This window comes from Podarcis muralis, chromosome 4 (genome assembly GCF_964188315.1).
Source record: "Podarcis muralis chromosome 4, rPodMur119.hap1.1, whole genome shotgun sequence".
NCBI lineage: Eukaryota > Metazoa > Chordata > Lepidosauria > Squamata > Lacertidae > Podarcis > Podarcis muralis.
Window position 1 is genome coordinate 12,208,335 of NC_135658.1, and position 25,252 is coordinate 12,233,586.

The 25,252-nt window shown below is 45.7% G+C and overlaps 1 long non-coding RNA gene across 1 annotated transcript in view; it reads right to left on the reverse strand.

Moving 5' to 3' along the window:
- Positions 1–6,707: 6,707 nt before the first annotated feature.
- LOC144327374 (uncharacterized) overlaps positions 6,708–25,252 on the reverse strand; it is a 682,853-nt gene continuing 664,308 nt past the window's right edge. The window contains exon 4 of the long non-coding RNA XR_013392457.1: positions 6,708–6,791. This is a non-coding gene — a long non-coding RNA (uncharacterized LOC144327374). The remainder of the gene's footprint in view (positions 6,792–25,252) is intronic.

Sequence of the window (25,252 nt, forward strand, 5' to 3'; positions counted from 1 at the left end):
TAGGCATGGCTTCCCGCAAAGAATTCAGGGAACTGTAGTTTGTTAAGGGCGCTTAGAGTTGCCCGGAGGCCCCTATTCACCTTCCAGAGCTACATTTCCCAGAGTGGTTTAACACTCAATCCCCCTTTCCCAGGGAGCTCTGGAGAGAAAGTGCTTCACTCGGCCCTCCAGATGTTTTTGGCCTACAACTCCCATGATCCCTAGCTAGCAGGACCAGTGGTCAGGGATGATGGGAATCGTAGTCTCAAAACATCTGGAGGGCTGAGTTTGAGGAAGTCGTTCCCACAGGAGGCAGTGATGGCCACTAACATAGATGACTTAAAAAGATAAAACCCATGGAGGAGGAGACTATTGACGGCTACTTGCCATGCTGCCCATGTTCTGCCTTAACAGTCACTAATTCGAGGGGAGAGTGGTTTTGTGCTCAAATCCTGCTTACGGTTTCCCCACAGGCAATCTGGCAGCCCTCTGTGAGAACAGGATCCTGAACTGGATGGGCCATTGGCCTGATTCAGCAAGCTGTTGTTGTATGCTGATGAGCTGGAAGAGTGTTCCTCCTGTGAGAGGGTCATACACAGGGAAGAGACTCAGACCAATTGTGGAGGACGAGTTTAAAGCACCAACCAGTGGGAAGGGAAGGGGCTTTGTTTATACAGTGGTACCTCTGGTTGCAAACAGGATCCATTCTGGAGGCCCGTTTGCAACATGAAAAGAAAGCAACCCGCAGCGGCACATCTGCGCACATGAGGGTTGCGATGCTGCACATGCGTGTGACGCCATTTTGAGATTCTGTGCATGTGCAAGCAGCAAAACCTGGAAGTAACCCTTTCTGGTACTTCCGGGTCACTGCGGGACGTAACCTGGAAGAACTTAACATGAAGAGGACGTAACATGAGGTATGACTGTATGACCATTATTAAATATATATCCCACTTTTTTTCCTTCAAAGAGCTCAAAGTGGAATGTATGGAACTTCCCCTACCATGTTACTTTCACAACAAACCTGTAAGGTAGACTACTGGGGCAACGCATTCAAGTTAGCAGGGTAGAAATAAAATTATTATTATTACAGTGGTACCTCTACTTACTTAGGGACGCGGGTGGCGCTGTGGGTAAAAGCCTCAGCGCCTAGGGCTTGCCGATCGAAAGGTCGGCGGTTCGAATCCCCGCGGCGGGGTGCGCTCCCGTTGCTTGGTCCCAGCGCCTGCCAACCTAGCAGTTCGAAAGCACCCCCAGGTGCAAGTAGATAAATAGGGACCGCTTACTAGCGGGAAGGTAAACGGCGTTTCCGTGTGCTGCGCTGGCTCGCCAGATGCAGCTTTGTCACGCTGGCCACGTGACCCGGAAGTGTCTCCGGACAGCGCTGGCCCCTGGCCTCTTAAGTGAGATGGGCGCACAACCCCAGAGTCTGTCAAGACTGGCCCGTACGGGCAGGGGTACCTTTACCTTTTACCTTACCTCTACTTACTTACTGAGGTTACAGGGAACCAGACAGAGGGCCTTCTCGGTAGTGGCGCCCACCCTGTGGAACACCCTCCCTTCAGATGTGAAGGAAATAAGCAGCTATCTTATCTTTAAAAGACATCTGAAGGCAGCCCTGTTTAGGGAAGTTTTTAATATTTAATGCTATATTATTTCTAACACTCGATTGGAAGCCGCCAAGAGTGGCTGGGGAAACTCAGCCAGATGGGCAGGGTATAAATAATAATAATAATAATAATAATAATAATAATAATAATAATAATTATTATTATTATTATTATTATTATTATTACAAGCACCTCTGGTTATGTATCCTTTGGGATACGCACGCGGCAAACCCGGAAGTATTTTTCCGGGTTTTACCGCGCACGCATGTGCAGGATCGTTCTACCACGCCATGCGCATGCGCAGAACAAAAACCTCCGGTTGCGAAAACCTCAGGATCCGACCCAAGCTCCAGAACAGATCCCGTCCACAACAGGAGGTACTACTGTATTATGATAGAGAATAACTGGCCCAAAGTCAGTGAGCTTCAGGGCTGAGTGGTGATTTGAACCCTGGTCTCTCTGGTCTTTGTCCAACACCCTAACCCTTACACCACACTGGCTCTCTTATGCACTCCAAGATGAAGCCTGGCTGGTGTTACAAAAATGGAACCTTAGAGATTTAGGCCAAGATGTCTTCTAAGCCAGTGTTTCCCAACCTTGTGCCTCCAGCTGTTTTTGGACTACAATTCCCATCATCCCTTGCCACTGGTCTTGCTAGTCAGGGATGATGGGAGATGTAGTTCAAAAACAGCTGGAGGCACAAGGTTGGGAAACACTGTTCTAAGCCATAGATGAGCAGGATTACCACATGAGCCAATATAAAGTGCTGCATGTTGACTGATGTAGAAGAGAAAAACTGGATAACGAACCAGCGTTGCTTTCCTAAGCCAATGGCGACATGATAAAAACCGAAAAGCCAATTACTAGTATTATTTTTAAAGGAAGTATGTGCAATTGGCATAATACACACTGTTATGCGGAAAACTATTCCAAATGCCTTCATTGCCAAAACATGGATTCATCCTTGAAATGTCAGGAGACAAAATGTGAATCCAAATTGCCGCTTCTTAGGAAGTTCAGACTATCGGGAGAATGGCTGAAATTGTGTTTTCTGCTCTAGCGATGGCCAGTTCCCAGAGTTCCCTGGGGCGAGGGATTGATTTTTAAACTGCTCTAAGAATGGTTGCTCTGTGAAGGGAAAAGGAGTCTCCCAACAGCTCTGAGTACCTGTAACAGACTACAGTTCCAGGATGCTTTGGTGGAAACCATGACTATTTTCAGTGGTATGATAGTGATTTAAATGTATAACACAGATGTGGTGTTAGCATCCCACCACTGAGTGGTTCCCAACCTTTTTTGGGCCATGTTAGACTCTAACAGCTCTACTGTCAAAAAGTTCTTCCTGATGTTTAGCCAGAATCTCCTTTGTTGTTACTTGACTCCGTTGGTTCGTGTCCTACCCTCCAGAGCAGGAGCAAGCAAGTTTGCTCCATGTGACAGCCCTTGAGATATTTGAAGATGGCCATCATATCTCCTCTCAATCTCCTCTTATCCAGACTAAACATACCCAGTTCCTTCAACCGTTCCTCATAAGGCTTGGCTTCCAGACTGAAATATACTCGGAGTCGAGTGTGGATTTCATGCTCTTTATTCAGCTCATAGTAGTGAGGAATGCCAGTTCCCCCGAAATGTCTGCTTTATATATATTATTTACACAATGGGCACCCACCACGTGATTGGCTAATTCTGGGATTCTCCTGTAGGCCAATCAGGTTGTGGCTTCACTTCCACCTGGCGTTGGATTGGGTGGCTCCTGTGGACCAATCAGACTACTGCATTCTGGATCCTATTGTTCTAGGACCAATCAGACTGCTGCATTCTGGATCCTATTGTTCTAGGACCATACAGACTGCTGCATTCTGGATCCTATTGTTTTAGGACCAATCAGACTGCTGCAATTTGGATCCTATTCAACTCAGTACATAACCCAGACCCTTTATCTTCTTGGTCACCCTCCTTTCTTAAACTTCCTTCTTAAATTGTGGTGCCCAGAACTGGACACTGTTTCCCTTGCCAATTCTTTTTCCTATCTTGGGCTGCAGCTCCCTCCTTGCATCGTTTATTCTGTTATCATTGGGTTGGGCACTGCTTTCCTTTTGGGTGAAGGCATTTTTCCATGACCTGCTCTGTGGCTTTGAATGAAGGGTGGTATATAAATTGCAATAAAACATAAATAAGTTAATTGATGAAAGAACTGGACGTTTCAGACACTCACCCATCTTTAGTTAATAAAATATTAGCCCAACATTTGGTGTCCTCTCTTTCTCTTTATTGATTTGTTCAGATGCTTCTCAGACTTTTTTTTTTTCAAAGCATGAGCTGAGATTCTTTGCCCCTGTAACAAGATTGTGTGCTTTCCAATGTCAGAATCACAAAAAGCTTTTCACTCACTTTTCATTAACTTGGCCAGTGACATTGGCTCTATGCCCAAATCTGGCATGGATACCATTGATTTAGGGCACTGAGGTCTGGGGTCCCTAATGGCTTGACTCCTATCTCTTGTCTCCATAATTAGAAATGCCTGATTATACCAAATATAAAGGAAAACCTCAAAGACTGCGAAGCAGCCATGTGCAATGAGGTCTTCTTTCCAGTCAGAAGTTGTTCGTATTAACTTTGGCTTGGGAAAAAAAATCATCGATATTTGCAAATGTTCAGGCAATGATGTGGGGGCTAACAGATGGACAGCAAAAGTGGGTCATGCGAGCTCTTATGATTGCAAAGGCACATGGGGAAGATCTACCAGCACGAACAGCTTAGAAGGCAGCAGATCTCTTGTGCAGCTGGTCGATTCCCGGATCGGTCAGTGTCCCTAATCCTGGCTCAAGAAATAATAATACTTGCTCGTCGTGGCTCAGCATAAATCTCAAACCAGGGGCATTCTAGGGGTGTGTGGTGATGGGACCACAGAAGGAGGATTTAGTCTGGATCTTAAGCCCATTCATCTCAGTCTTGCGACCTGGAAATCTAGCATAGAACCAGAGGCAGAACTAGGTACTCCAGCACCCAGAGCGGCGCGGCTAGCCACGCATGGCGAGCGTCCCAGGGGGTGGCGCGGCGATGTCACCCCCCTCAGGGATGACACCCAGTGCGGACCGCACCCATTGCACCCCCCTTTCTCTGCCAGTGCATAGAACTCCATTTTAAAAGCTTGTTTTCCTTCCGCAAGGCTTAGATAGGTAGCAGCAACCCCACTTCTGAACAGGGTTTGGATCTGGTGTACGTTTACACTTCCTTTACGCCAGCTTTTTTGTGCAGAGGATTTCTCCCTTATACTGCAATGTTGTGAGAGTAAACACTCGCTATCCACTACTCAGTAATCTGACCTCACTGATTTCTTCTATGTTTGAATGCATGGCACATAATGGCCAGTCTCATTCTGATGATACAGCCTGTCTGTATTAATTCATACATTTAAATTAGAATCGATGGAAGATACTTATTAATACCAGCTAACAATGCTCCCAGCCCCATTACAACTGCTTTTTTTTTTAAAAAAAGGAAAAGAATAAATACAGTCTTAAATGATGCAATAACTGTTGCTATATATTACATGACTTGTGGGGCACGCTTTGTGACCCAAGCAGATTGCACGTGGGGCAGATGCTTTGTCATTCCACCCCACAACATTGCTGTCTGAGAATATCAGGGAGAATTTAAGCCAGCACATCTTTCATGAGCCTCATAGGACCTCTTGCCTCAGTCCATGCTACTGACCAACATGTTTCCATGGTCTCATCCTCTCCAGAATCCTGATATCTACAGGCTTGGGACCTCATGCTACTTCATTCATTAGGCTTCTATCCCAATTAGCAACAAAACCCATAATGGTTTACAGTCAGGCAAATATATGGTCATGCACACAATGGAGGGAGTTCAATGAATAACAGTAGCCCCACCGTGGTACAGGGCTGGAAGACTGGCAAATATAAAGCAAACGAGAAGATATATTTAAAAAATAAATAATTCCCAAATGGCATTGCATTTCTGCGCAAAAAAAATATATGCACACTTGGGCTAGGAAATACACTCCATAATACTAAGGCCACCAAAGAGAAGGCTCTGCTACGCATACCACAAATATACAGACAAGTACACATTTTATCCTCCTGGTGTTGGGTAATGTTGGTAAAAAAACCTGGAAGTCAAACACTTTTAAATTCAAATGGAGGGAGTCATCTCCTCCAATTAGCAACAGGATAACAGCCACACAATAAAGCAAGTTCATCTTTATATAAAGAGAAAGTGGTTTTCTTAAGAGACTACTCAAGGCTGCAAACTAGCCAACTTCTGCCCCCGTACTGGGCTGTACTGGGCTCCACCCCATATCTCCAAACTCCTCCCCTTGAATCTCAGGCTCTGGGCCTCAGTGGGCCCTAATGGGGAGACCTACCCCTGGTTCCCACAGTGACTGACCAGCTTGGTCCGGCTGCCCCTTGGAAAGCATTGATTTCTTGACGTCCAAAAGCTAAGCTTCACCACGGAACAAATATTGTTATCTAAGAAGTCCAAGCTGTTCAGGCCGGGGATGGAAAACGGAGAGAATAATGATGCGATAAGAGGAAGGTCACATTGTACTTTTGAGCAGGATTCGTAAGGTTTACAACCCCAAGCCTTACGCTTCCTGTGGACAAAGCTCTCTTTCTTTCGTACTTTATGGTGTCCTTTCCAAAGCCTTTCTAAAGATCTCAGAGTATCATTAACCAGATAGAAATAAAAACTGCAGTGGCATTTATGGCCTCACAAGCTCGCTTTGGCGTCAGACAAGCGGCAATATAGTACCTACAGTAAAAGGTACACACTGAGGAGCCCTCCAGCAAGGCCCAGACCACTCACTCGGCACGCAAAGACAAGAAGCTAAACCATTTCAGTGTCACTTATCTTGCAAAGCACTCTCTGACTCAAATAGGACTTATCTGCCCATTGAAAACCTTCTCTTCCCAGAGACAGGACATTGCCGCTGCCATTGGCACAGGCTGGGTGTGCTGAACAAAAATCCGAAACACGCAAAACGGTATTTGATTTTGAAAAACACACACGTATTACTCCATCAGGATCAGGTGACCAGCCCCCCAGCATGATTTTAAGGCATCGAAGAAATCTTGTGATTTTTACTCACCAAGTGTGCTTGCTGGGCAATGGACTGGCAATGTCCTTCCAGTATTTTCAAGAGAAGTTTAATTCCTTCAGTGACCAAGAGTCCTGAAAAGAGAGATTGGGATGGGGTGGGGAGGAAAGTGCATTAATTAATCAATACTAATATTGCAATTTATTAATTAATATATGGCACTCAGCTAAAGAAACCATACAAGTTTAATCCATGAGTTGGTCCAATGATAAATATCACCTGCGTAGGAGGAAACAGTCCTAAAAAGCAAAATTGCAGGGGCAATTTTCTTTGGTTTTAGATGATGTGTCGCTGGAGTTTTTAATGTTCCTTAAAGGTAAAGGTACCCCTGACCATTAGGTCCAGTCGTGGCCAACTCTGGGGTTGCGGCACTCATCTTGCTTTAGTGGCCGAGGGAGCCGGCGTACAGCTTCCGGGTCATGTGGCCAGCATGACTAAGCAGGCAGCAGCTCTCTCCAGGATTTAAACAAAATTATTTTCCTGCCCTACTGGGATATTCCAGGGATTGAACCTGAAGCCTTCTGCATCCAGAATACAGCCGTACCTTGGTTCTCAAATGGAATCCATTTGACTTTTTTTCTCAATCTCTTGTGTTTGGAAAAGGTGGTGTTTCTTTAACACAGGAAACAAAGACACTCTCCGAAAGTCAACCAGCTGAACAAAACAGGATTCCTTCCCAAGGAGTCAACAAGCCCACAGATACGTCTAGACATACCCAACCATTATGGATAATTACATGACACAGCGTTTGAAGCAATCAATGTTTTTGTGTGTGTGTGAGTCAACCAACCTCGGTCATGATCCAAACCTGATGAAAAATATGCCTGGTCTGTCAGTGAGCTCTAATTTAGCAAACTCATGCTAGACGTTGTCATTTTATACTTGGAGTGACTTGGAGGTCAGAAATGGAATGCCCTGGATTGTGCTGGTGGGCTGGATGAACACAAACATAACAGCCCTGTTACAAATCTAGAGGCTTCAGGTCACACCTGGAGGTCTGGCAATCCTTCAGCAGCATCCTCTATTGCACCCGAGTGTAGTAGGGAAAGAATAGGGGTCACCGAGAAGGCTGTACGGCATGTAGAACTGTTTCCTCCAACACTCTTGCACTGCTCCCTGCCACTTGGCCACATGAAATGCTGCCTGAACCAGTTGCCTCACTCCATCTAATGGTACAGCCGGCCTCATCCAAGCTTTTACTTTTTACGGCTGAGAGCAAATCAAACGACCAATTTGAGGCAGCTTTCTCTCCTAATGGCTTCACATTTGATTTTTTTGCAGCGCCTTTGTAGGAAAGCAGCACACACACACACACACACACACACACACAGAGAGAGAGAGAGAGAGAGAGAGAGAGAGAGAGAGAGAGAGAGAGAGAGAGCTCAATTGCAATGGCAGATCTTCGGCTTGGAACCATTTCAGGCCATCTCAGAAGCCTGAGTCATCTGATTGTGGGATGTTTGGAGCCAAGCAGGAGCAGCCACGTTTCCAAAATGCCATTTGGTTTGAAGCCGGCTTGTAAAAATTCTTGCAGCACTCGGCACGCCATCCTAGAGGCTATTGCGCTTTGATATGTCATCCCAAATGTTGCTTGTTGCTTTTTTAATGCAAGGGAAAGTGCTCCCGTTAATATTTCCACTCTCGCTCGAGGGTTCCCTGTCTCCTGTATGTGTCTGTGTGTTTTATTCCTAGCTGGTCTAATGGCTCTAGTCAAAATAATTGACTTTTGCACACACAGCAGCGATGTCCTTCAAAGACCTTGCAAGGTAAATGGGGATTTTTTTAACAACCAACTAGGCCCAGAGTCTGGGTCTTTGATCCATTCGAATAGGCAGGCATAAAATAAGACAAGCAGATGCTTCGCCAAAGATTTTGGAAAGCGCTTCGATCCCCCAAGCTGAATCTGAAGCTTCGCAAAAGCTTTATTCTGCAGAGTGACCGCAGGCTGCCTCAAAAGGCAGCATTGAAACAGAATTGATGTGCAGCAATGTTTGGTGGGTTGATGTGGTCTTGAGGCCACCTTGACAGGTATTCAAGTCATGAATCATTATGATTCTAGTTTAACTAATTTTTCCCCCCCAGTATGTGGCAAGCTGACATCTGGAAACGGGTGGGGAAATTTAAGTCAAATACTTTATAATGTGCCATAGATAACAACTGAGATTGACTTGTAAGCAGAGTCAAAGAATGGGGAGTGGGGAGGAGGCAAAGGAGTCACTTTACTTGTCTCAAGATGTCTAGGGGTAGCCCAGTGCTGGATTTATGTATAAGCTAAACAAGCTATAGCTTAGGGCCCCACTCTCTTAAAGGAAAAAAACTGGATGTGCATTTCCAAAATATAAGCTAAAAAACAAATAAAATAAAACCTACATACAGCAACAGTGTTTTGTGTTGTGTAGGCTCCTAGGATGTAAGTCATGGGCTCCGCCTGCTAGCCTGCTCCCTAAAATATCACTGGTTTGCTTCTATCTATATCAAGGGTGCCTACATTCTGCATGGACTGGTTGCATGGCAACATGTGCAAATGGCTTAAGATACCTATTAGGTCCATAACTTACCATATAGCATATATTTGATCCAAGGTGGGAAGAGGGCACCCAGTTATTCTCGCCGCAGTCTTTACAACCCTGGACAGCATCGTGAAGCCATTTGCTTCAAGTAGCGGATCCTGCCAGGGCTCCACTTGCCAGCACAGTGCCCTCGCTGCTGCCACTGCGCCCTCACTGCTGCTGAGTTGTGGCAGCAGCATAGACACAGCTGCAGGTGAGGGTGCGATTGTGGTGTGTGGCAGCACAAAGTATTGCTGCCATTGCTGCTGGGAAGAGATGGCTCCGTTTTTGTATTTGTTTTAACTTGCTTTTATTTTTTTATCTATGTCATTTTAAATTGTGATTGATATTAACGCTGTATTCTTTGTTTTAGATTTCATGATTTATGTGGAAATTACTTTCCATTTGGTTGTGTGCTTTTTGATGTGCTTTATTTATTGTTTATGACTTTTGTTATGTTGGTAATTATGTCAATCTTGTCATGTTGTAAGCGTTGTTTTAACTATGGAAAGGCGGCATATGAATAAAATGATGGTGATGATGATGATGATGATGATGATGATGATGAGACCTTGATCTGCAGGATCAGGGGGACATCAGGGCATTGTCAGGGCATTTTGTCTATGGCGACACAACATCTCTGGTGGACCCTGCTGTAGGGGATATTCAAGGGGATATGATAAAGTGGAATATCACATCCAAACTCTTCTTCTTCTTCTTCTTCTTCTTCTTCTTCTGTCACCCCAGCACCTCACTATCTCTCATCCACCCACAGCCCTTGAAAACATTTACTCATCCACTCCCCAACCCCCACATACAGTGGTACCTCGGGTTACAGACGCTTCAGGTTACAGACGCTTCAGGCTACAGACTCCACTAACCCAGAAATAGTACCTCGGGCTAAGAACTTTGCTTCAGGATGAGAACAGAAATCACACTGTGGTGGTGTAGCGGCAGTGGGAGGCCCCATTAGCTAAAGTGGTCTTCAGGTTTCAGGTTAAGAATGGACCTCCAGAATGAATTAAGTACTTAACCCGAGGTACCACTGTACTATACATATTAGAATACTCCTTATACCTTAACTGGAATTATTTTTCACTTTAGCATTCAGCTAAAGGTTGCTCCTTAACTGGTTCATTTGTGGTCAGGTCACTTTTTTGGCCCCAATGATAATGAATTTAACAGAAACTCCACATCATTCCCCCATGAAAATAGCAGGAAAGAACTGTATGCTGGTATACAGCCTCAAATTTTGTCACAAGATGTTCCAGGTTAAGAGGACTGCAAACAAATCCCCCCCAAACACACCTATTAATTTTCCAGCAGTAGCTTTTACATTGTGCAAACGTTCAAATATAATGTGAAAATAGAGAGTTGGAGAAACCTTGGGGGGAATGGAATAAAATACCGTGTGAATGCAGAGAAGTTCTAGCCAGGTTAAAGCAATCGGGGAGAGTACAGAACACAGCTGTTGAAGGACCCTGTCTGAGGAGGGGACGTAGCCTAGGATTGAGGACCACACACACAAAATAAATGCATTTGAGGTTCTCCACTGCTGGCATAAACAGACTGTAGAGATGGCTAGGGTTTTCCAGCTCTGGCTGCTTGCTCAAAAGGAGTACAGTGGTACCTCGGGTTACATACACTTCAGGTTACAGACTCCCCTAACCCAGAAATAGTACCTCGGGTTAAGAACTTTGCTTCAGGATGAGAACAGAAATCATGCGGCGGAAACGGGAGGCCCCATTAGCTAAAGTGGTGCTTCAGGTTAAGAACAGTTTCAGTTTAAGAATGGACCTCCAGAACGAATTAAGTACATAACCAGAGGTACCACTGTACAGTGACCCCTTCTCTCGGCTACTAAAGGTAATAAGAGACATGGGTGTAGCCAGGGGGGCAGGGGTAGCAGCTGCCCCCCCATCAAGTAAATAAAAACACTTAATTAAAAGTAGAAATAATAAAAACATTTGAAGTTGAACTGTTCACTGAGGTCACTTGGATGAAGTCATGGTGCATTCTAGTGATGCAACTGGTGAACTGACTGAGTCAGGGCCGTCTTACGCATAGGCGCTAGGGTGTGGGGCACCCGGGCACCGGGCTCTCAGGGGCACCAGGCCAAGAGTCCAAGGCCCGAGAATTGAGTCCAGGGAAGAAGAAGAAGAAGAAGAAGAAGAAGAAGAAGAAGAAGAAGAAGAAGAAGAAGAGGAGGAGTTTGGATTTGATACCCCGCCTTTCACTCCCTTTAAGGAGTCTCAAAGCGGCTAACATTCTCCTTTCCCTTCCTCCCCCACAACAAACACTCTGTGAGGTGAGTGGGGCTGAGAGACTTCAAAGAAGCGTGACTAGCCCAAGGTCACCCAGCAGATGCATGTGGAGGAGCGGAGACGCGAACCCGGTTCCCCAGATTACGAGACTACTGCTCTTAACCACTACACCACACTGGCTCTGTAAGAGCCCGCCTGTCGGTCGGAGTGCCGCGGCAGGCTCTTCTGCTGCGGGCGGCTCTGTGCTGCGAGTTTGTGAGCGACTGAGCCAGCAAGATGCTGAGGCGGCCAGCCGGCTACGCCCTCCTGCATGCCTGGGACTGAGCAGCCTGGGGAGGGTGGCGCGCCGGGCAGATCTTTGCACCCCAGCACCGCATATGCTTAAGACAGCCCTGGACTGAGTGATAGGCGTGGCTTCAGTGAACTGACCGATCGTGTCGCAGGTAGCTTGTCCCTGCCCTGCCTGACATAAATCCTGGCCCCACCCACGCTAAGAGAGGAGAATATCTTTACACCTGACACTGCACAGTCCAGTTTCTGCAAAATCTCGTCTGCAGCCTCCTTTGCTTTTGGAGATGGGGTAGTCCAGAGCTTGAACCGCTGAGCATAGTCCAAAATCGGGATTATTACAGGGGCAATCGTGAGTGACCAGAGGACACAGCATGTTCAAATCCCCTCTCTTGTCACTTGAAAGTGGAGAAAGTGTGCTTTGTACCGCTGATGGAAATCAGGCTAGAAGCCGAGCTGTTGGGGGGCTAGCTCAGGGAACATGTCAGCTCTCGTTTTCCTTCCTGTAACCTTTAGAGTAAAAACAAGTGACATCCTGACTCATGAATCTCAAAGGCTGTTGAAATAAATAGACGGCAAATCAAGGCCTATATACTTACATATACAGTGGTGCCTCGCAAGATGAAATTAATCCGTTCCGCGAGTCTCTTTGTCTTGCGGTTTTTTTGTCTTGCGAAGCACGGCTATTAACGGCTTAGCGGCTTAGCGGCTATTAGCGGCTTAGCGGCTATTAACGGCTTAGCGGCTTTAAGAAAAAGGAAACAAACTCGCAAGACGTTTCGTCTTGCGAAGCAAGCCCATAGGGAAATTAGTCTTGCGGAACGACTCAAAAAAACGGAAAACCCTTTCGTCTAGCAAGTTTTTCGTCTTGCGAGGCATTCGTCTTGCGGGGCACCACTGTATAGAGGGAGGGTTTTTGTGTATGCTTTGATTTGTAGATAGATAGATAGATAGATAGATAGATAGATAGATAGATGATAGATATTGGTCTTGGTGGATTTACCAAGTTCACAAATGAATTTATTTATGTATGCAACTACGGCCGCACAAATACTACTAGTGCAACATAGGAAAGAATAAGGTGTCCCAGCCAAAGAAGACTGGCAAGTTAAATTAATGGAATTCGCTGAAATGGCAAAATTGAAACTAAGAGGAAGAGATGACAATGAATTTAAGGAAGAGCGGAAGGATTTTATTGCGTATATATAGAAGCAATGTGCACATTGTACTACTTGTAATCTTATCATGAATGGACAATAAGTAATTTAAATGGTTTTTAAATATATAATGGACATGCGGTATGTTGATAAATAATGGAACCAAGGAAGGGACTGGGGGAAGTCAATTTGATTTGTTATATTTTGATATTGTATCATTGTTGTATTCTTTTTGTTATTTTTGGAAAATTAATAAAATGTAGAAAGAAAGAAAGAAAGAAAGAAAGAAAGAAAGAAAGAAAGAAAGAAAGAAAGAAAGAAAGACAGTGCTTATTTCTGGGAGTACGTAGGGGTACACATACCCCTAACCATTTTGTGAATCTAAGTTTGGCTACATTGAGGGGCATTATTTCAATATCAGTAGGAAAATGAGAGTACCCCTAAACATTTTTTAAAGGAAAAAAAGCACTGCATACATACATACATACATACATACATACATATTAGGAATGGGGGAAAATTCTGTTGATTCATAGAATCATAGAATTTTAGAGTTCGAAGGGACCCTGAGGATCATCTAGTCCAACCCCCTGCAATGCAGGAATATTCAGCTGTCCCATAGAAGGATTGAAACTGCAGCTTTGGCGTTATCAGCACCACACTCGAACCAACTGGACCAGTACACAGGCTGGGATGTAATTATCCACCGAATTTCATGCATCTCGATATTTTGCAATACAATTCTCGACTTTAAAAAAAGTCCCAAAACACACAAAAAAATGTTTATTTTAGGATAAACTGCATTGACCAAAGTTCTGGCTTTTGAAGAGGCACATGTTTGCAAAAGCATTGCCCTGATCTCTTGACCCATATCACCTGGTTTAATTGCTCTTCTGTTTGAATCGGGTTGTTTTACTCCATATCTTAATTGTGGGTGGTTATATTTTAATGGGGTTTTAACTATGGAAGTTTAAGTTTCAACGTGTGATTGTTTTTTGATTTCTTCTTTACACATGCAAGTGGCTTACAATCCTATTTTGGCTTTAAGTGGTATATAAATTAATTAAATAACACCACTAACAATAACAACATTCATTTTATCATTTCATATTTTGTGACGGCGCAAAATAAATTATTGTTAAATATTATATGTTGTTATGAGTTTGTGGGTGCCCTGACACCCCTAAATTCCTGGTGGTAGTGAGTGTTGGAACTCCTGTAATGTACCAGACTGCCATTTTCCAATAACCTGCATGGCAGGCTTCCAAATGCTTATTTGTCTGTGACCATCTAACATATTTATGACTCCTCAGAGAAGAGTATTTTTTCCTGAACCCCCCCCCCCGCCACACTGCTCTCTCTTTTAGTAAACATATATTCTTAGTCTTTCAGTGCTTTTTCAAAGGCACGACCTCCCCTGAGCCTGAAGCATACATTTCGCCTTCTGCTATTGAGGAGCCATTTAAAAATAAGGCATTTCTGCAATTAAGCTCCTAAGTAGGTACTTGCAATAATAAAAGATTGTCGTTTCCTTCATCATAATCCTAGTGGAATGTGGTTGGGTTTTTTCTTTCTTTTTAAATAAAAGTATTAGCCAGAACTATACAACCTTGTTTAGGGATCAAAAACCACCTCTAAACAGTGGCGTAGCGTGGGGGGTGCAGGGGGGGCCAGCCGCACCGGGCGCAACATCTGGGGGTTAGGGTTAGGGGGCGCAAATCCACGGGTTAGGAGGCGCAAATTACTTTCCTTGCCCTGGGTGCTGACAACCCATGCTACGCCACTGCCTCTAAAAAGGTAAAGGTAAAGGACCCCTGGATGGTTACGTCCAGTCAAAGGGGACTATGGGGTGCAGTGCTTATCTTGCTTTCAGGCCGAGGGAGCTGGCGTTTGTCTGCAGACAGTTTTCTGGGTCAGGTGGCCAGCAGAACTAAACCGCTTCTGGCACAATGGAACACCGTGATGGAAACCAGAGCACACAGAAATGCCATTTACGGAAGGTATCTATTTATCTACTTGCACTGGTGTGCTTTTGAACTGCTAGGTTGGCAGGAGCTGGGACAGAGCAACAGGAGCTCACCCCGTCGCAGGGATTTGAACCGTCAACCTTCTGATCGGCAAGCCCAAGAGGCTCAGTGGTTTAGACCACAGTGCCACCCATGTCCCACCTCTCATATAACATATCATATCATATAACAACTCATATAACAATCCTTAGACCATAGAGCTCGGGGGTTGATGAAGACCATCTAGTCCTGCCCCTTGTACGGTGCAGGAAATCTAGGGTGTCTCCAACAAATGGCTGTGTGGCCACTAATGGAAAAGGTCTAACTAGAAAGAGTCCACCACCCCTCTAGGTAATCGGTTCCGCTGTCAAACTACTCATAACCATCAAACGCCTCTCCTGGTGTTTAACCCAAATCTACCCTCCTGTCACTTAAAACCATATCCTTCTCCACTGCCCAGTAAGACCATTAAGAAGGCAAAATGGATCCTGGTTCCTTTTGCCATGGCCTGATGATTATCTTCTTGTGGGAATGTGGAGAAAAGCTTTTTCACTGGCCGCACCAATACAGTGGTACCTCAGGTTACAGACGCTTCAGGTTACAAACTCCGCTAACCCAGAAATAGTACCTTGGGTTAAGAACTTTGCTTCAGCATGAGAACAGAAATCGCGCGGCAGCAGCAGCGGGAGGCCCCATTAGCTAAAGTGGTACCTCAGGTTAAGAACAGTTACAGGTTAAGAACGGACCTCCAGAACGAATTAAGTTCTTAACCCCAGGTACCACTGTATTGCGGGCTGCCTTCCTTGCTGAAAGGCCCCATCAGTATTGGTATTCTGCCAGCTTTCGAAAACACACCTGTTTCCCCCTGGCTGTAAACATCCTGATCTCATTGTTTTAATTGCTCTTTTACCTGTTTTAAACAGTTAAACTGTTTTAATGCCTTTTTAAGATAAAATAAATAAATAACCTGGGGTTGTTTCATTGTATAGTTGGGTATAGACGTTTCTAATGATTTGATGGAATTACTTTATTCCATATTTTAATTATTTGCAGATATTTTACAACTGATTTGATATGCTTAGAAGCCATTCTGGCATGTAGGTGGCATATAATATTATAATATAATATAATATAATATAATATAATATAATATAATATAATATAATATAATATAATATAATAATATAATTAATAATATAATATAATATAATATAATATAATATAATATAATATAATATAATATAATATAATAATATAAAAATGTCATGAACTGGCAGGACAACAGGGAGGAGGAAGAGGAGGAAGAGGAAGAAGAGGATACCAGCGAGGGGTATAGGAACACTGGAGCAAGGGGATGAAGAAAGAAGAGCTCACAGGTTGATGGAGGATGATGAAGGGATGGAGTCAATGCACAGGAATCAGAGCAGCAGGGCCCATCACCAGAGCCAGAACGGCCCCTGTCTCCACAAACACGGCGAGTCCTGAGGGGTATGGAGCAGCCGGAATGGTGCTCTGGGAAGCTGAGGCAGGCATGGGCCCACAACCCAGCTCCCTAGCTGGCCAGGTGGGGCTCGTTGCCTCTGGGAGGAGGGGTGTGATTCCTCAGCCAGAGTAGACTTCGAACAGGTGAAGGTCACCTGCCTCATCAAGCCCAGATGCTGCAATCAGCAAACTGCCCATGTTGAAGAACCTTGGTTGCTTCTTCTGGACCTCTGTGGACTCTGCTTTGGGTTTGACTCTGGATTGTATCCTGACTGCGGGACTTCAGACTTGACGACTTGGATTTACCCTGGTCTGTGTTTCCTGACCTTTGGGCTTTGGCTTGTGGACTTTAGACTTTGCTTGTGTGGTTTGACCCCCAGACTAGACTAGTCCTGCCTTCTGGGGCCCTGCCATTCAGAAGACTCAGATTCCTGCCTCAGATGGCAGATGGCCTTCTTCCTCTCTTGTGGGAGGACAGACCTGAATGTACCACACAGCCTGCTTTGCACTCCTTAAACTGGTCTGTTTGCCCTCATCTACAGTGGTGGATAGGGACGCGACTGGCGCTGTGGGTTAAACCACAGAGCCTAGGACTTGCCGAGCAGAAGGTCAGTGGTTCGAATCCCCGCGACAGGGTGAGCTCCCATTGCTCAGTCCCTGCTCCTGCCAACCTAGCAGTTTGAAAGTGTGCCAGTGCAAGTAGATAAATAGGTACCGCTCTGGCGGGAAGGTAAACGCCGTTTCCGTGCACTGCTCTGGTTCGCCAGAAGCGGCTTAGTCATGCTGGCCACATGACCCGGAAACTGTACGCTGGCTCCCTTGGCCAATAAAGTGAGAGGTCCGTGACTGGACCTAATGGTCAGGGGTCCCTTTACCTTTTAAGATAGTGGGCATCACTACCTCCTGTGGAGCAAGTTCGATAGATTAACGATGCACTGAACGAGGAAGTCCTTTATTTTATCTGTCTTGAATTTTCTAGCATTCATCTTCATTGGATGTCCCAATATTATTAGTGTTATTACAGAGGGAGGGAGAAGAAGAAGAAGAAGAAGAGGAGTTTGGATTTGATATCCCGCCTTTCACTCCCTTTAAGGAGTCTCAAAGCGGCTAACATTCTCCTTTCCCTTCCTCCCCCACAACAAACACTCTGTGAGGTGAGTGGGGCTGAGAGACTTCAAAGAAGTGTGACTGGCCCAAGGTCACCCAGCAGCTGCATGTGGGGAGCGGAGACTCGAACCCGGTTTCCCAGCTTACGAGACTACCGCTCTTAACCACTACACCACACTGGGAGGGGGAATCTATCCCTGTTTTCTGTGGAAGATTCTCTACGACAATCTTCTCCCTCCCTTTCCACCCTCCCTGTATCCATTTAACAATACCGCCGAGTAATCCTGCAGCAATCAAGGCAGGATTTTTCGTTGACACCCAACGTGAAATTCTCCTTTCTCTTTACCCCTGAAGGGAGGGTTGCAGCAGCCTCCACACTCAGCATCACTTGCAGGGACAACATTTCTTTTGTACAGGAAATCAATGTCATTCAGCAGAATTCACTCTGCAGGGCAGGAAGCCCTTGGGGTAACAACATGGCGATGGGAATATTGGAAATGCTTACCAAGACAGCTAGTTTAATACCGTCACGCGAGCTAGAGGAGACAGAACCTGCTGGGCTGCCCAGGAAAGATGGTTACTGCCTTTCTCGGACAAAACTGCTGGCTGTGGATGAAAACGTGCTGGGGAACGTGTGAAGGAAAAGAGCACCTTTCCCAAAGTTTAAATATTTGGTTTATTGCTGGTAAGAGCCAGTGCATAGTTCTGGTTTGGGTGTCATACTAGGACCAATGTGTGGCGATCACACAGGGTCCTCAGACGTTTGATGGTCTATTGATCCCTGTGCCACCACTGTGATTGTCTCTTTGCTGCCACCAACCCGTTTCTCTTGGGTACACACGGAGTCCAGATAGTTGTTAACATTAACAAATAATCAAGTTTATTTTTATAAGCATGAACAAGTTTAAGGTTTCAGTTAATTTTTCTTGCCCGTTTCTTAATCTTAGTTTCTATACCGGCTTATACCTTCCCTAATAACTGCTAACTGATTATCTCAACTATCTATCTGACTCCACCTAACAGTTCCTCTCACTCTCTCACCACACAACTCGACCAACCCACAGACTTATCCTCCCTCTTCCTTCTCCAACTCCCAACTCTCAACTGACTTCCAAACAACACCAACTCTAACTCTAACTCCTCCCCTTGGGTTCCCACTGGCCAATCACTTCACACTCATTTAACCCTTTCCTTATGACCCACCTAGGAGGGCAAACACCACACAGTGAGATTGGCTTTTAAATTCCAGGTGTTCGTGAAGCTCACTGGGTGTAGCTGTCAACGTTTCCCTTTTCTTGCAAGGAATCCTATTTGGAATAAGGGAATTTCCCTTAAAAAGCTCTCTCTCTCTCTCTCTCTCTCTCTCTCTTAGTGTGTGTGGTTCCTTGTTAAGTTCTTTTGCTGACATGACTGAGCGATTTAATAAACTCCCAGTGATCTTTTCTGAAGAGTCGTTTCTCTCCGGCCTCTAAGTCCCATCTAACTTTCCGCCTGGATTTTCCCATGCCAGAACAAAAAGGCAATTAGCCCATTAAAAATAACAAGTTAGCGGCAAAGTGAGTTGGCTCCCCTCCCCCCCGCCCCGTTCTTCTTTTTTTCCTGCCTGTAGATTTTATGCCACACACAAGTCAGAACAGGAGTCATGGGGCTTAATTCTTTCTGGATTACAGTCCAATCAGGGCTTGTTTAAACTTCACCCACGTGGAAGAGTAATCCATAGACAAAGAGAGAGAGAGGGAGAGGGAGAGAGTTACACTTACATTTCAAGGACAAAAAAGACCTCCTAGCTTTGAAAAGCCACATGAGGGGGTCTCTACTGCTCTTTCTCCTCTTCCGTTGCAAAGACCTTGCAGTCTACGATTCAATCCAATTTCCTATGGAGAGTCTGTTTAAATGATATTACAAAAACATTGCTAATAGAAAACCCACTTTCTACGCCAACAGCTTTTCAACACCCACACTTTAGTCCAATGTCTAGAAAGCGTGGATCTGAGCAGTTTTCCACTTTTCCCGTGCTAGGCATGGGCCTGAGTGGTTTTACCTTTGCTCTGCTGCTTTCTCCCTACTGCTCTAAATCGGAGCAAACCATCTAAAGGAAACCTGATGGACTTTTGCTCCGATTCAGCGGTAAAGATCAGGTTTCCCCGGGGGAAAGGGGTGGGGCGAGTGGAAGTGTGGGCAAATCCAGAATTGCTGGTATCTCTTCACTGAGTCAGCTACTCCTGCCTTATCCCTCTACAGTGGTACCTCAGGTTACATACGCTTCAGGTTACATACGCTTCAGGTTACAGACTCCACTAACCCAGAAATAGTGCTTCAGGTTAAGAACTTTGCTTCAGGATGAGAACAGAAATTGGGCTCCGGCGGCGCAGCAGCAGCAGGAGGCCCCATTAGCTAAAGTGGTGCTTCAGGTTAAGAACAGTTTCAGGTTAAGAACGGACCTCCAGAACGAATTAAGTACTTAACCTGAGGTACCACTGTATACTGTATTTCCAGGCCCCCAAACAGTACATTTCCCACCTCCCCAATAAAGCCAGGTGCTAAGAAAGTGACAAATTTTCCTCCCCGGCTTCAAAGGGTTCCCAGAGATGCATTTATACCCACTTGTGTTTTCAGCAGAGTTGGGGTAAGTGCCTGGCGCCACATTATATCACAGTCGAAACATCCGTGTGCCTCGAGCCTCGCCAGGTGAGCTTGGTGTTCCATATTGGTTCAGCCTGACAAGTGGAAACAAATCTAGACAGGTTCTTTGCGCCCAAATGGTTTGAGACTTGGCTGCTTTCCTTTCTTATACTGAGCTGCGCCAGCTTCATAGATATTGATGTCTGCAGCTCAGCCTTAACGAAAAGGAGTGAATATTTCAGCATTCAAAGAACCGTTTTTCCCTCCGAAACCCTGCACTTCAGTGACAACCAGAACAGGGAGAAAACACAATGATGGGTTGGGGTTTGCTTTGCTCGTGGAAAACTTGTTCCAAGCGTGTCTGTATCTCTATATATGAGGTAAAAAAAGGTAAAGGACCCCTGGAGGGTTAAGTCCAGTCAAAGGCAACTATGGGGTTGCAGCACTCATCATGCTTTCAGGCCGAGGGAGCCAGCATTTGTCTGCAGACAGTTTTCTGGGTCATGTGGCCAGCAGGACTAAACCGCTTCCGGCGCAACGGAACACCGTGATGGAAACCAGAGCACACAGAAATGCCATTTACCTTCCCGCTGCCGTGGTATCTATTTATCTACTTGCATTGGTGTGTTTTTGAATTGCTAGGTTGGCAGGAGGTGGGACAGAGCGATGGGAGCTCACTCTGTTGCGGGGATTCGAACCGCCGACCTTCTGATTGGCAAGCCCAAGAGGCTCAGTGGTTTAGACCACAGTGCCAACCGCGTCCCACCTCTCATATAATATAACATATTATATAGGCAACTATGGGGTTGCAGCACTCATCGTGCTTTCAGGCCGAGGGAGCTGGCGTATGTCCGCAAACAGCTTTCCGGGTCATGTGGCCAGCAGGACTAAACCGCAACGGGACACCGTGACGGAAACCAGAGCGCACAGAAACGCCGTTTGCCTTCCCGCCACAGCGGTACGTATTTATCTACTTGCACTGGCATGTTTTTGAATTGCTAGGTTGGCAGGAGGTGGGACAGAGCAACCCCGTCATGGGGATTCGAACTGCTGACCTTCTGATCAGCAAGCCCAAGAGGCTCAGTGGTTTAGACCACAGCGCCATCCACATCCCGCATCTATGTATGAATGAACTGTGAGAGGTCGTACTTTGTTGTAATCTATGGGAAGACTCTTGAGAGTCCCATGGACTGCAAGAAGATCAAACCTCTCCATTCTGAAGGAAATCAGCCCTGAGTGCTCACTGGAAGGACAGATCATGAAGCTGAGACTCCAATACTTTGGCCACCTCATGAGAAGAGAAGACTCCCTGGAAAAGACCCTGATGTTGGGAAAGATGGAGGGCACAAGGAGAAGGGGACGGCAGAGGACGAGATGGTTGGACAGTGTTCTCGAAGCTACCAGCATGAGTGTGACCAAACTGCGGGAGGCAGTGGGAGACAGGCGTGCCTGGCGTGCTCTGGTCCATGGGGTCACGAAGAGTCGGACACGACTAAATGGCTAAATGACTAAACAACAACAACATGGAAAGGGGCTGGACCTCTGGGCTGGAGCATCTGCTTTGCATGTAGAAGATACCAGGTTCAACCACCAGCATCTCTCCATAGGGCTGGAGATGTCCCCTGTCTTAAACCCTGAAGAGATGTTGCCAGTCAGTGTTGACAGTATTGAGCTAGATGGACTGATAGACTGACTCACTTTAAAGCACATGCTTATGTTCCAACTCTTTTTTTTTTTTTAAGGAGGGTCAGGGGGCTTCGATTGGTGCCATGGGGTGCCCGTGTGAGGGTGCCGGGGGGCCCACAGCAACACCAGATTTAGGGAAGTGGGGGTGGTTCTGCTGCACAGGGCTCTTGGGAGCATGCACAGAGCGGAATTTGAGAGAGGAGCGGGCGCTTTTACAAAGTCTGTTCCAAAAAGAATTCTCATGAAAACAAGAAATATTTGGAGGGGTGTGTGTGTGTCGATTTTTGTCCTCGCTCAGGGTGCCATGTTACCAAAGTCTGCCCCAGCCTTTTCGTTACAAGAAGTCAGTTCCACCAAAGCCAGTTGCAACAATAAGGTCTCCGCCTGCCATCGGAAGGGCAAGAAGGAAAAAAGAAGAGTTTGGACTTGATATCCCGCTTTATCACTACCCGAAGGAGTCTCAAAGTGGCTAACAATCTCCTTTCCCTTCCTCCCCCACAACAAACACTCTTTGAGGTGAGTGGGGCTGAGAGACTTCAGAGAAGTGTGACTAGCCCAAGGTCACCCAGCAGCTGCATGTGGAGGAGCGGGGAATCGAACCCAGTTCACCAGATTACAAGTCTACCGCTCTTAACCACTACACCACACTGGCTAACTTCTTTAGGAAGGGAGCCACCACCGAGAAGGCCATCTCCATTGTTCCCAGGGTGGTGGGACTGAGAGAAGGGCCTCCCCTGAAGAACCCAGAATCCAGGCAGGTTCATGTGAGGGAATATGGTCTTTCAGATAGCCTGGACCTAAGCTGTGGAGGGCTTCATAGGTCATAACCAGCACTTTCGATTGTGCCTGGAAACAGACCAGCAGCCAGCGCAGCTGTTGTAGCAAAGCAGCCATATGTTCCCTATGTTCTTAGGGAACTCTGGACCATTTTCCTGACCCACTACAGAAAAACTGAGGTTGATTTGCCTGCTACCCAGCCAGCCAGCTGCTTTGCACAGTCTGGTTCCCTCCTAAAATAGCATCTATGATATACTACCGTTTCTCAACATTAGCCACTGAACAGGCCTCCTCCTGAGCATATTTCCCCAGAAGGCTGGGCCCGCATTACGTAGGAGTAATCCAGAAAGCATGATGTGAAACAAAGGCGGCATTATTTTGCAAATTAACATTTAACTTTAATTGTTCTTTTCAGCATTCGTTTGCAGCTGCTCCATCAGAACACACAGAATCGGAGCGGAAAAGGTCACGTTTTTCGAATGAAGACTCGATTGGAAAGCGCCTGGGCTCCACGTCACCATTTTACCTTCTGTTGCGGGGCGTGTGTGAAATGCAATGAAAAATGAAGGGCAAAGTTTAAAAAAGAAAAACCAGGGGAAAGAAAATAACACCCAAATTGCCAGGCCACTTTGCATTAGAATCATACAAGGGAGGTTTGCAATGGCCTCTGCCTCAGCACCCCCTGGAAAGGGAGGGAAAAGAATAACCAATTTGCTCCCATGTGGCTGGAGAGGAAAATAGCCTTGAGGGAAAGTTATTGACGCAGTGTATTTATGTAGGGTTGTAAGACGGATTATGCCATCAGCAAATAAGGTCAGGGTGGCAGATTGTATTACTGGGGGAAAATAGGTAATGTGGAGAAAGAAAGAGGTTCGTTCTGCAGCAGTTGAACCTTGAAGCAAGTGGAGAAAGGGGGGTGTAATTGGGATACACAAAGTAGGCGCAAATGGACGGGCCAAGGGAAAATGGCCGCCCCAAATTCTCCACGCTATTTGTGGGTGCTGAAATCAAGAGGTGGGCATTTGGCAGGTGTGCTTTTTTGTTGTTGTTTTTTTTGCTGAATATTGTTGTTAGGGGGGAGATTTTCTTCAGAAAATTGTTATTATTATTATTATTATTGGCTCACTTAGGCTACATTCACACCATACATTTAAAGCACTATGATCATAGCTGTCAACTTACAGATTTGAAAATAAGGGACCAGCAGCCTCGAAAATAAGGGATCAGCAGCCAAAATAAGGGATTTTAGTCAACCAGCAGCCAAATGAAGACTCAAGCGGTGGTTCCCACAGCACAGCAACCCGGCAAAGGGGATGCAACAAGGGAAAACACCCTCACCTAGACTCCTTATTGGGTGAGCAACGCAGCCAAGCAACACAGTTGGTCCCTGGCCGGCAGGGAGGGAGGGAGAGGAGCTGCTTCCTTTGAAACCCGGGAAATTTAAGGGACATCATCAATAAGGGACAGCAGCGGGACACAGCGCTGGGATAAGGGACTTTCCCGCCAAATAAGGGACGGTTGACAGCTATGACTATGATGGCACTTAAAGCATTATGATGCCCCCCACAAAGAATTCTGGGAGTTGTAGTTTGTTAAGGGTTGTTAGGAAATCCCTATTCCCCTCACAAAGTTACCATTTCCTAGAGTTGTCGATCCTTGAAGCAAAAATGGAAGCAACAAGAAATACCGACGAAATAAGAATGGCAGACGAAGGTGATGATGGACTTTGTGGAACTGGCAAAGCTGACCGGAAAAATCCGAAACCAACATGATCAAACTTTCCAAAAAGACTGGAGTAAATTTATACAATATTTAAAGGACCACTGTATACAATTAATAACACTAGCAGGGTTGTGAGGAGCCTTGTAATGATAATTGCCATTACCATTTTTATATTTATTTATTTAAAAGTTGTGATATTCTGAATGAGTGAAACTGGGAAATGTATAAAAATGCTATGATATAAAAATTAACTTTGAAAACCATGAGGCAGGAGGGAGGGAAGTCAACAGGCTCTTAAGAGCAAAAGAAGTAAAATGGAGAATGAGGATGTGTTTAAATATTATAAAATGGAAACTTAATAAAAATATTACACACACACACACACACACACACACACACACACAATTTCCTAGAGTTCCCTGTGAAGAAGTTTTGATTGTTTGACCGCTCTGGTAATTGTAGCTCTTGGAGGAGAATTCGGGGTCTCCTAGCAACTCTCAGGGTCCTAAACAAACTACAGTTCCCATAATTCCTTGGGGGAAGCTAAAGTGGTATCATAGTGCTACAATTGCATGACGTGACTGTGGCCTTAATGTCAAGAGCAGCTCTGTTGTTAGACTGCGTTGGTGGACAAAACGAAGCACTGAACTAAGGGAGGAAGAATGGGGAAAGCAGGGACAGGCCCAGGGCTTCCTCCAATGACAAACCCTCCAACATGTGGAGGTGAAAAAACAGGGCTCCGTCTTCCGAGACTACACTTTCGCACGGGTCACATGACCCATGTACAGTCGTGCCCCTGGAAAAAGTGGCTTTTGGGGGGGGGTGAGATTGTGGCATAAGATCACGGCACGCAAAATGGCTACCGTGCTCTTGTG